Source organism: Eschrichtius robustus, chromosome 18 (assembly GCF_028021215.1).
Source record: "Eschrichtius robustus isolate mEscRob2 chromosome 18, mEscRob2.pri, whole genome shotgun sequence".
Classification (NCBI taxonomy): domain Eukaryota; kingdom Metazoa; phylum Chordata; class Mammalia; order Artiodactyla; family Eschrichtiidae; genus Eschrichtius; species Eschrichtius robustus.
In genome coordinates, this window is record NC_090841.1 from 47665161 (window position 1) to 47677749 (window position 12589).

Below are 12589 nucleotides of genomic sequence, written 5' to 3' on the forward strand. Positions count from 1 at the left end.
AATATTTTAGGATTACTCCAAAGGTAACAATAATTCAATCCAGAACACTTTCAAACACTGAGAGTTATGGTCACAAGAATTAAGAAGTAATATTAATTCTAATTTATAGACAATTGTGTTGAAGAGAAGCACAATAAGGAGATCAACAAATGACTTTCAATGTTAAAATACTTAAAATACTCCACATTATGGGAAAGTTAACATTACAGAAAAGGTAGCTGAAAACTACAAACATTTCCAATTCCCCAGTTTCTGTGGGTCGGGTATCAGGTATGTCTTAGCTCGGTGGTTCTGCCTCCATGTCTTCCCAAAGCTGCAATCAACGTTGTCAGCAGTTTCATCACCTGCTAAGGGCTCTGCCTGGGGAAGATGCACATCTAAGCTCACTTGTGGGAGTTGGCAGGTCTGGGTTCCTCTAGGGCTGTTGCACATAGGGCCTCAGTCACTGGTTGTTTTTTGAAAGGAGGTCTCCCTCGCTTCCTTGTTGCTTGGGGCTCTCTGAGAAGCATCTGCTTTCATGAGAATAAACAAATGAGAGGCAAGAGAGAAACTACAGGTTTTTTTTAAGAAATTTATTTTATTGAGGTATAGTTGATTTATAATATTGTGTTAATTTCAACTGTACAGCAAAGTGATTCAGTTTTTTATATATATATATTCTTTCCCATTATGGAAACCATAGTCTTTTTGTGACCTAATCTCAGAAGTGACAGCCCATCACCTTTGCTGCATTCTGTTCATCAGAAGTGAGTTTCTAGCTCCTCCCACACTCAAGGGAAGAGGATTACACAAGCATCTGAATATCAGGAGGCGGGGATGATTGGGGGTATCTTAGAGGCTGCCCTCCATAACTGGATAGGGGAAGGAATTTTTAAAGACTCAAATAAATATAACCTCAAGTTCAAACCTTTCTATTTCCATTTCATTTTTCTTTATTTCTAACCCTGCCAAGTAAGAGTTATTCTAATGGTGTGAGAGACAACAACAAAACAAACTGACAAAAACTACTGAACTCTTCCTGGAATGGAGAATTTCTCACTTATAAAGCAGTTCTGTAAACAAATGTAGCTCTGAAGAAATTTTATGATATGACATATTATAAAATTTATAACTGTTCTTAAAAATACATAAAATATAATAGTACTTCTTTAGAAAAAAGATATAACCATCTTTTGCATATATAAGTATATATGTGTATATACATAAGTTTCTGTATATATACTGGTAGTACGTATACTACTATATGCGTATGCATATATGTGTATTTTGTATATTATACCTATTATATATATATATATATATATATATATATATATATATATACACATATGTATATATATATATATTAGTGGGTTCAACTGTGGCCCCCAGTTCAGAATCTGTGAATGTGACCTTACTAGGGAAAAGGGTCTTTGCAGATGTAATTAGTTAAGAATCTCGAGATGGGATTATCCAAGATTTATGGTGGGCCCTAAATCCAATGACAGGTGTCCTTAAAGAGAAAGGCAGAGGGAAATTTGAGACACAAGAGACACAGAAAAAAGGTCATGTGAAAACAGAGGCAGAGATTGGAGCCATGTGTCTACAAGCCAAAGATCATCAGAGGTTGCTGACAGCCACCAGAAGCTAGGAAAGAGGCTCCCTCAGAGCCTCTAGAAGGAACCAACACTGATGACATTGTGATATTGGAGTTTTGGCCTCCAGAACTACTGTGAGAGAATGAATACCCTTCTGTTGCTGTAATCCATCCAGCTTATGGTAATTTGTTGCAGCAGGTTTAGGAAACTAGTATATGTATGTATGTATATATACGTATATATATACATGTATATGAAAGAGAAAGTGGTATAGATAGATATATGGAGATTAAATTGTTTCTGCCATCTATGTATAGATGCCCCATCATAAAACTAAGACACAGAATGTCCCATGCTCATTACTTCACTATGAAGGTCATTTCATGACCTGTAGCTGAATTGCAGATCTATTCTTCCCAATTCCATCGCCTTTTCTTCCTTCCTCCCTTTTCCACTTCTCTCCCTCTTCTCCTGTCGCTGCCTTGCTCCCCAGCTGGCACACGCCCCCACCCCATCAGCTCTACACTGCTCTGGGTGGCCTCTTGATTCTGAATTCCTGCAGTGAAACATGTAGGGACTCACAGCTCTAGGGTCTCTGCGTTTCCAGTAGGCTTTCTGTGCACTATGGGATTTGCTTTCCCCCTTTTTTGACTGACTTTTACTGTATCTGCCATCAAGTGGTAGGATCCGAAACTACGCCGTGACATGGAGACGTCACATTGGCCATATGGATGACACACATACGTAGACTCCGCGTTAGATGTTGTCAGTGATCAATAAGTGATCAGTAGAATGGAAGCTGAGATTGACATATACACACTAATATATACAAAATAGACAACTAATAAGAACCTGCTGTATAAAAAATAAATTAAATTAAATTAAAAAAAAAGAATGCAAGCTGAAATGGTGAAAGAATGATGACAAATTACCACATTTGGGCTGTTTCTTAAAAAGAATATTGCATAGTGTTTGTGTTAACATCTCTATTTTTAAAAAGGTAATTAGCATAAAGATTTCTGTGATTTCATTTCAATTTCACGGGTCTAGTATACTTTAGCCGGTGATTAATCTAAATCAAAATTTTAATTTTTTAAAAGCTGCAGTTCCAGTAGAAAACACTGAAAGGTATTTACCTTTGTGAATAGAAGTGCAAGCATAAGTACAATTCATATTTTTTAAAAATATTTTATTTATTTATTTATGTTTATATTTATTTTTGGCTGTGTTGAGTCTTCGTTTCTGTGCCAGGGCTTTCTCTAGTTGCGGCAAGCGGGGGCCACTCTTCATCGCGGTGTGCGGGCCTCTTCACTATCGCGGCCTCTCTTGTTGCGGAGCACAGGCTCCAGACGCGCAGGCTCAGTAGTTGTGGCTCACGGGCCCAGTTGCTCCGCGGCATGTGGGATCTTCCCAGACCAGGGCTCGAACCCCTGTGCCCTGCATTGGCTGGCAGATTCTCAACCACTGCGCCACCAGGGAAGCCCCCCATATTTTTTATTATTCGTTTTTTTAGATACTAGCTAGCTTTTTATCCTTAGATAACATATAAAATGATAAACACATTTTAAGACAGAATTCCAAGAAGAGTTAGTACAAAACCATACTGTACTTTTATCTAAAAAAGAAATATCTATTTTGTGAGATTAAAGGGGCAAGTTTATTAACTCAAAGTTTTAAAAAATTTCCTGAGGTTTTGTCAATTGATTTCAACTGATTTCTCAAAGCATTATATCTATGCATATGATTTTTAAGGGTAATAAATCATCTAACCCTTCCCTCAATGTATACATACACTTATATTTTGCTAGTAAAAGGTCTGTTTGATTACACTTCAAGAAGTATAGCAGGGCATCCAGTCATTTAATGTATATTATGATACCATAACCTACCACTTAACCTTATTTCTAAATACGATTTAAACTAGGCACACCTACTTCACTTCATCCCTTTCTTAAGACCTCCAGTCTTCTGCAGGAAAGGTGAGGGCTTAGAGAGATGCTGAGACTCAGCACATGTGAAAATAATACTGGATTAAGAATCACAAGGTTTTACTTCAAAATGCCACTTACCAGCTCTAAGACATTTTTAGAGCTTTAGTCTTCTCATCTGTAGAATGGGTATGACACTTGACTGATTACTGCACTCCTACTCACTGTCATGTGAATCTCCCCTTGCGTCAGGCTTCGTGCTGGCAGTGCATTGGTGAACAGGACAGATGTGGTTTCTTCATCCACCCAACCACACTAACTGGGGATCCAACGAATAAAACTTGTTGTTACTGTGTTGTAGTGAGAAAGAAATGAGGTAATGGTATGAATGCACTTTACAACCTGTGGAGCATTACACTAAGGGGGAATGCTCAGTACTGGAGAATTGATCAAGGAAAAGAAAATCCTAGCTGAGTACAAGGAAGGGAACCAGTTACTGCTGGTGGTGGGAGGGGCGGGGGATTCCTTAAATGTTCTGAATTAAATTTATTGAATTGTTTTCTGTCAACAATTTATTGAATTGTTCCCTCTGATAAGGATTATGTTATCAATGTCTATACCCAAGATTGTTGGGATTATCTCTGACTTCCTTAAATAAGAAGGTCTTCTATAAAACAGGATAAAGGAAAAATGAAGAAGAAGAAAAATTGGAAAATGATCTGTTTATCATCACAACTGAATTCAAAAGAGAGTCAGAAGGAACGTGAGTCACATCACTGTTTTCTCAGGATTTATTTAATTTTATTTTTTTATTGAAGTATAGTTGATTTACAATGTTGTGTCAATCTCTGCTGTACAGCAAAGTGACTCAGTTATCCACATATAGACTTTTAAAAAGATATTCTTTTCCGTTATGGTTTATCACAGGATATTGAATATAGTTCCCTGCGCTATACAGTAGGACCTTGTTGTGTATCCATTCTATATATAATGGTTTACATCTGCTAATCCCAAACTCCCGGTCCTTCCCTCCCCCACCCCTTCCCCCTTGGCAACCACAAGTCTGTTGGAAAACAGTGTGGAGATTCCTTAGAAAACTATTTATTTATTTTTTCTTGGCCCTTCATCAGCTGCCTCTCAGAGTCTGGTACTTCTGCATTTAATTGCTCGGCAACATCTCCTGAGGAGTGAGGAACCCTTTAAAACTTCTCCCCAAGGTCGGTAGCTCTTTTCCTTTACCCTATCTTTTTCCTCTCTTGCTGTGAAATAAAATTCCCAGAGCTATCTGAATGTACTGGGCAAAGAAATCATCAGTAAAATAGAAAGAATAATGATGAATTATATTAACAAGATCTTCCCATTTTTGTAATACTTTCCCATTTTTATCATAATAATGAATTATCTTGTCTGGCCAATAATACTATGTTTGACCAACATCTGAAAATCTTTAATATTTAATAGATCTTTTGGGAAGAATTCTTTCTGGAAGTTTAGATTACAGCTGCCTTTTTGTTGGCCAATGGGTTTTTTAAGTTTTTTAAATTTTTTACTTTTTAAATAAATATAATTTTTAAAGGTTACTTTCCATTTACTGTTGTTACAAAATATTGGCTATATTCCCAGTGTTGTACAATACATCCTCGAGGCTATCTTACACCAGCAGTTTGTATCTCCCAGCCAGTGGGTTTTTCTGAGGCTTAATTTCTCCTGTAAAATGGGAGCCTTGATGACTTTCAAAAGGCTGTTGTGAAGAATAAATGGTAAAAAGTATATAAAGGCATTACGTGAATTATAAAGTGCTGTGTAACTATCACTCTGCAGACATGCCCTCCTCTGCCTGTTAACACCCTTGCCCACTCTTATCCTTTCTTCACCTAGACAACACCAGTGGGCTGCTCTAAAGCCTGTGGTCAAGTGCTTTGTAAAGCATCTGTAGTTAGAGCTATAATTTATGCCTTACTTTGCTGAAAGGATCGAAGTAATCAGAAGGGAACTTCCTTATACTTCACCACATTGACCACCTATGGTATGGGCATCTGCACCTCCACACCCTACTTCCTGCTGATCACCACAGACCCAACTACCTCTGCTTCTATCTAGAGCCAGCCCCGCCCGCTGTGCCTACATCCCCCCTCTCTTCCGTCTGAACAACACTCCAGGAATCCTCCCTCTGCATCATTAGTGTTTCATTCTTTATTTGATCATTACCATCAGCAAGTAAATATTCTGCTGTCATTTCTCTCATTTTAAAAATATATTACCTCTTGATCTTTCCTGCCCTCAGCATCCACCCTATTTTCTTGCTCCTCTTGAGGACAAAGTCTTTGGAAAAAGTTGTCTGTTTTTATTTGCTCCAATTTCTCTCCTTCCATTCTCTCTTAAACTCACTCCGATCTGACTTTCATCTAGCGATGCTGCTTGCTTAGAAGCCATATTGCTGACTCACTGGTCAGTTCTCAGCTTTCATCACCCTGAACTGTTAGTGGCATTTGACATGATTGATCACTCACTCTTTCTTGATACTCTGCCCTCCATTGGCTTTCTCTACACTCAACTGGTTTTCCTTCCATCTGCTGGCCTCTTGCCTTCTTCTCCTTTGCAGGACTTTCAAGGATGAAGCAAAGGTATTTGGACCCATCTCTTCTCCATCTACACACGCTCTTTTGGTATGTCCGGTTTCATGGCTTTAGATAACACCCAGATGCCAAAGACTTCCACATTTCTGTTTCCATTCCATTACCTCTCTCCAGACTGATAAATCCAACTGTCTCCTCGACATTTCCACTAGTCCATATAATAGAGAGCTCAGATTCCACAGATCCAATTCGGAACCTTGTTTGCCTCCTTCCCCAAATCTATTCCTTCAGCAGGTGATGGTAACTCCATTCTTCTAGGTATTTAGGCCCAAAACCTTGGATTTATTCTTACCTCCGTTCTCTCACTCACACCTTACTTTCAGTGAATCAGGAAATCCTATCGCGTTTGTCTTTAAAGTATTTCTAGAGTTCAGTCACTTTTCACACCTCCACTGCCACCTGATTTGAGCCACCATCATTTCTTGCCTGATAAGCTGTAATAGTCTCCTATCTGGTCTCATTTCTTTTATTCTTGATCTCCTATTGAATTCGTGAATTCCTAATACAGAAGACAGAGTGATCCTGTAAAACATAAGTCGGATCACATCAGTCCCATGCTCACAACCCTGAAATGGCTCCCTATTTCTTACAAAGGCCGTGTTCCTTACAATGGCCGATGCGACCTGGCATTCCAGCTCCTCTCTGAACCTTCTCTGTTCCAATCACACTGGCTTCCTTGCAGTTCTTGGTTATGCCAGGCAGAGTCCCAATTTAGGGGCATTTTACTGGTTGTTCCCTCCATCTGGTTTACTTTTCCTCCAGATGATATTAACTTTTTCTCACCTCCTTCAGTCTTTGCTCAAATATCCCCTTGTTAATGAGGCCTACTCTGACAACCACTTTTATGACTGCCTGCCCCACACTCTTTACCTCCAGTTGCTTTTTTCCCCCTTTTTAAAAAGCATTTTCACCTTATGATATGCAATATAAATTATGTATTCATTATGATTATTGTTTATGGACTATTTCCACCTCTTAGAATATAAACATCATGTGAGGCAGAATCTTTGTCTGTTTTGTTCACTGCTGTATATTAAAGATCCCAGAACAGTGCTTGACATATAGTAAGCACACAGTAAATATTTTTGAATGAAAGGAAGGAAGGATTTGTTGTAACAATGCATCCTGTGTATTAAATGGACTTTAACAGTTGTCCTCAGTCACTCAGTTATAAATTCCTTTAAGGATAGGAGTTTTTCATCTCTGTATCCCCATGGGTAAATGATGGACTAAAACAAGAAAGGAGGGAAGATGGATGTTGATTGCTAATTACATAACTGCTTTTAACTTCATTCACAATTCGGATGCTTCTAAAAGATTTAGGAGATTATATGAACAGAACCCTGAAGGAATGAAATTCACACATAGTCAAATAACACTATAAGACACATTTGTTAAGGCAAAAGTAACACAGCATTGAAAATACTTGGGTATTTTTCATGTTTATATGACACTAGATTTATGTTTAAAATTTTTTCATCAATAGTAATAAGACAATTCAGTAGCGATAGATGAAATTTTACACAAGATAGTCATTAATTTTTACAGATATGATCTCATAATGACCTTGGAAAATTTGGTTTCCATTGTTACTAGACAAAATTTTATAATGCAAAAGTATAACACTATATGTCAAGTTAGCTTTCGATTAAGGTTAATATTACTGAAATAACTACATCTGCTTTCCTCTCACTGCGATGTTTATCACCTAATAAAAATGCTAAAGTTACCAAGGAAAGATGTTTAATTTGTTCTCACTGCTCAGTTGTATGTTGCATCCTATTTTGTAGTAAATGGCATAATGTCCCAAGTGAGCTGCCATACTGTCAGATACATTATTTATACATAACATTACTGGTTAATCAATGAACAACAAATGTAGTAGCCTTTTCTTTTCTTCTTTATTTTTAAAGTGATAGCCAGAGGAATTATGTAGAAAAACATTCCATTTTCTGATATTAAATAATCTTTGATGACTAAAAAAGTGAAGTCTACAAATAGGAACATAATAATTAAACCACATGCCCTAGTGCATTCCAATGAAAAAGAACAATTAACTAGTCAAATCTAAATATAGATTGCTTCTTTTTCTAGAAAAACATGAAGAAATCACCTTTCAGTATAGCTTGCAAACTATTAAGTAAATAAGACTTTTCCCCAAAGAGATGTATAAAATTCATCTTAGAAAAAAATAAATTAAAAGGGCATTAATGGTCCATTTAGAATCATAAATTCTGTGTCAAACTGAGTGATATGACAACAAACAAAAGACTAATTATACATAGATAAAACACCTCCTTTAAAATCTTATTGATGGTTTGGCAAAGAATCAAAATGTGTTTAACTTCAATTCCTATATGGACAAAACTTCAGCTCTTTCTGTAGTTCCTTTCACACTTATATTTTGTGAGAAATAAGACAGCACAATTGGTATAAATTGCCTTGTGTTTAGACATTCTTCTCTTCTACCAGAAATAGTATTATGAAGTTAAAAGTTATTAGTGGGGAAGGTTATTATAGATTGTTTAGCCTTTTTAAATAAAAATTTTATTTGTGGAAGGATGAATATGAAGTGAAGGGTAAAAACTTAATTTCATAATATAAAAATAACTGTACAATGTCATGTTCTCATAAGTAGAGAACATGACATTGTACTGTTTGAGCTATATAGAAACAAACATATAAACAGATATCCAGCTGGATTCTCACAGGACAGGTAACCTCTTAATCTAATAAGGGTCTGGAAGTGTCCAGTTTCCAAGAGGAAACTGTATGCTGCACTAACATATCTGGAAAAAGAAAAGACAAAGAAATACTTATCACTGATAACCAGCATTTATTGAGGCCCACTATGTGCAGGACATTGAAGTCATGTATGTATATCCTCTTACAAGTAGATTTCAAGTCAACTGATTTAATTAGCTATAATTCTCAAATGCATAAACATTTTTTTCCTATGAGAATGATAATAACATTTAGAAGCCCATATTTAAAAGAAAAAGAAGAGGAAGAAAAAAAAGAAATATGGTTTGTTTTTACTTCAGCTCATTCTGTTGTGTTTTTATTAACAGAAGTTTTAGATCGATACCAAATATTCTACTCAGTTACAGTGATTGAATATGAATACATTATGTGCATACAAAAATAGTGATAATCTAAGTTGATACAATAGTTCATTTTGCATTAGTGTCCTAGATGGGACAACGTTAAGAAGCAATTTAAATGAAATTCATTTAAATGTCAGCTCTCATGCCTGCGATTTTTCTATAATTGGTTATTTAATTAAAATAATTCTCATAGTCATTAATTTAGACTAAAACTTGCTGTGCACTGACATGTTTTAATTACATGGTATTAACAAAATTGATATGCTTTAAAAAAGCATGGTTAAATTTTAAACAAGAATAAATTAGAAATCTCATAGATCATCCTACTTAGTGTATTTATGAGAAAGTCGGTCATTTTAAATGTTTATTGCAAACAAAGTCCCACCATTATTTTGCACATGGTGCAGTTTATACCCCATATCTTTTAGAAAGATTTGATGCACATACAGGGCTCCCATTCGTGAATATCTTTAACAATGTGTAAAGTAAACTAGATAGTAATAGAAAACCACAAGATGACCCAGGGATAGAGAAAGAGTTAATGCTTATGTGATACAGAAGCTCAGGGGACTTTACATAAAGAATATAATTTCATACATAAGAAGATAACTTCAAGCTTATACTGAAAGGTTAAAAAAAAAATGATTTTGTTGTATCATTCTGTGAATCCTCCTTGCAGAGACAAAAGAAATAGGTATATTAATTCAGTCTTATTTTTTTCAAAATTAGTTTTCACATTACATTTGTGAGGTTACGTTTGTGATCAGTCTCATTCTCATTTCAGTCTTTGTCAGAGGACTAGATAAATATTTTACCCTTTTCAAACCACAATTACAATCTTTGTCAGGAGCGTGAGAAATCAGAATTTTAGTGTTTTCTATGAATTAGAGGACTTCTATATTGCTTTGACCTTTTTAATATTCTGTAATTTAATTGGAAGGACAGTCTACTTTTACCCAGGATTGCCAGTCTTCCTATTTAATAAACTTACTGACACAAAACATCATTTTAAATGGCTGCTTCTTCTTTGTTCCCTGAGTGGAAGATTCTGGACTGATTAAAGCATGGTTTTTGCCAACTAATATTTTTCCATTTTCTTTTGGTTAACAGAGATTTTAAAATTCCTGTGTGGCCAGCTGGGTTCCCTTACTTAGTTGGTGTTTTGGATGTATGACCGTGGCAGAATCATGTTTCCAATCCAATTTCTTTCACCTTGCTCAACATTTGTCTAAGACCAGCATTCATCTAAGCCCACAGTATGATACCCAGTGGATAATATAAGAGAAAAGGGGAGACATCTGCTTATACCTTACCTCTGCCTATGTTTTTATGTTTTTAAATGCTGGGCCCAACCAGGGTACATCTGTTATTTTAGATCATCTTCACTATCTGGTTGAACATGACATTGGTTGTCCTGCAGACAAAGGAAGAAAAGAAAATAGTAATTACTCACCAATTTTGGCTTTTGTAACTTAAGTTCTATTTAGATTATCTAGGTAGGTGAAAGCTAGTTTACAGAACTCATTCTGATTCCCCTCTTCATTATTACTTTCTTGTTTCCTGTATGTTTCTTTCTCATTCTAAAAATCATAAGACTGTATTATGAATGGGTAGGTAAGAAGAGAAAAGAAAAGAATGGCCCTGGTCTTCATTACAGACAGTTTTATGATGGGAGAAGTTGGAGTAGATATATTTTTCTCTTCAAACTAGAACACTTCCTTTAAATCATGAAGCCATGGTTTGACTGGTTGTGGGTGACGAACAGGAACAAAAATATTGACATAGAGTATTAGGATCATTCAGAAGATCATGCCATCATTATAGGCTCTGACTATCAGGATCATGCTAGGCAGCATTATAATATGAATGAGAAATAATAAAGAGTGGATGAAAACTCAACAGTGTATCTGCATGGATATTTTAGGGGAAAAAGATGAATAGACTTTTTTCTCAAGTCCAGGAATTCACACACAAAACACACATACAATTTAGCCAGATGTTCAAAAGTATTTGTTGAAAGGATAATAAAATATGTAACATCCTTATCCATTTTTTAGTGGTGAAAAAGTGCCCTAAATTAAAAGAAAATTAATGCTTAATCTTCGTTCCATATTACCTTATGCAATAGGTGTACCCCTATTGATAAAGTGACACTTTAGTAAATTGAATCTTACTGTAACATAATCATAGTCATCTGTACACTTGGTACAATGTGAATAATTTCTCTCAATTTATGTTTTGTAATAAAAGATTTTAATATATCTGATTTACATAAAGTGCATCAGATGATTTAATTTAGTGATAGTTTATATTAAATAGGGCTGGTTTTAATATGGATCAGCAATTGATGGTCATCTTACTCATATACCCAAGGACCTGCAATTTTTATCTTCCCATTCAGTGTTCTTTTACCTACTTTTCCTCTTCCTTTCAATAAATGGTGCAACAAAGATGGAGAAAGACAGTGATAATGATCAGGATAATATAATTAACTCTAGTAGCTTTACCTAACAAATTCTTCGTATCCTCACCATATTGAAGGAGTGCCAAACTCAGAAGCAGTACATCAACAAGATTCAGGGATACGTGTAAATAGTTTAAATTCAATATCCCACATAAGTAATTTTAAAAAAATAATTGTAGATAACCATGAAACATAGAGAGCTTCTGGAGATGGACTCAAGTGAGAAAAATCTAATGGAAAAATGGGCAAAAAATTAGAACAGATAATTCTCAGAAAATATTTACAAGTTATAATAAATAAACATATAAAATATACTCAATGTCACTAGCAATCTAAGAAATTAAAATCAAAATATTGAAATGATAGTTTCTAATCCATCAGACTAGCAAAAACTAAAAATATAAATAATACCCAGTTTGGGTGAGGATATGGGGAAATAGGCTATCTCATACACTTTACTGGTACTATAGATCAAAATTTTTAAGTGAGGATGTACTTTGATTTTGCAATTTGACTTTTGTAGATCTATTCAACAGAAGAATATTCACCTCTGTGCATGAACATACATGTACAGGTCTGGCCATTGCAGCATTTTTGGCAAATTTATAGCCTTGCAAATAAAAGAAATTATTTTGGGGAGCCTATTGTATTTATATAGCATTGTGAGAAAAGGAACACACTGAGAAGATTAAATAATTAAATCTGGATTTTTAGTTTAGAAGTTGAGAAATATAAAGAAATGTCTTATATAGGAATTTTTTTAAAAGATTGCTTTAAAAGAATTCCTTGCTTACTAAAGTTTCTTTTGCTAACTTCCAGGTGGCAAAAACTATGGTGTTTAAAATGGTTTCTGGGACATCTGGAATTTTTGCTGTAA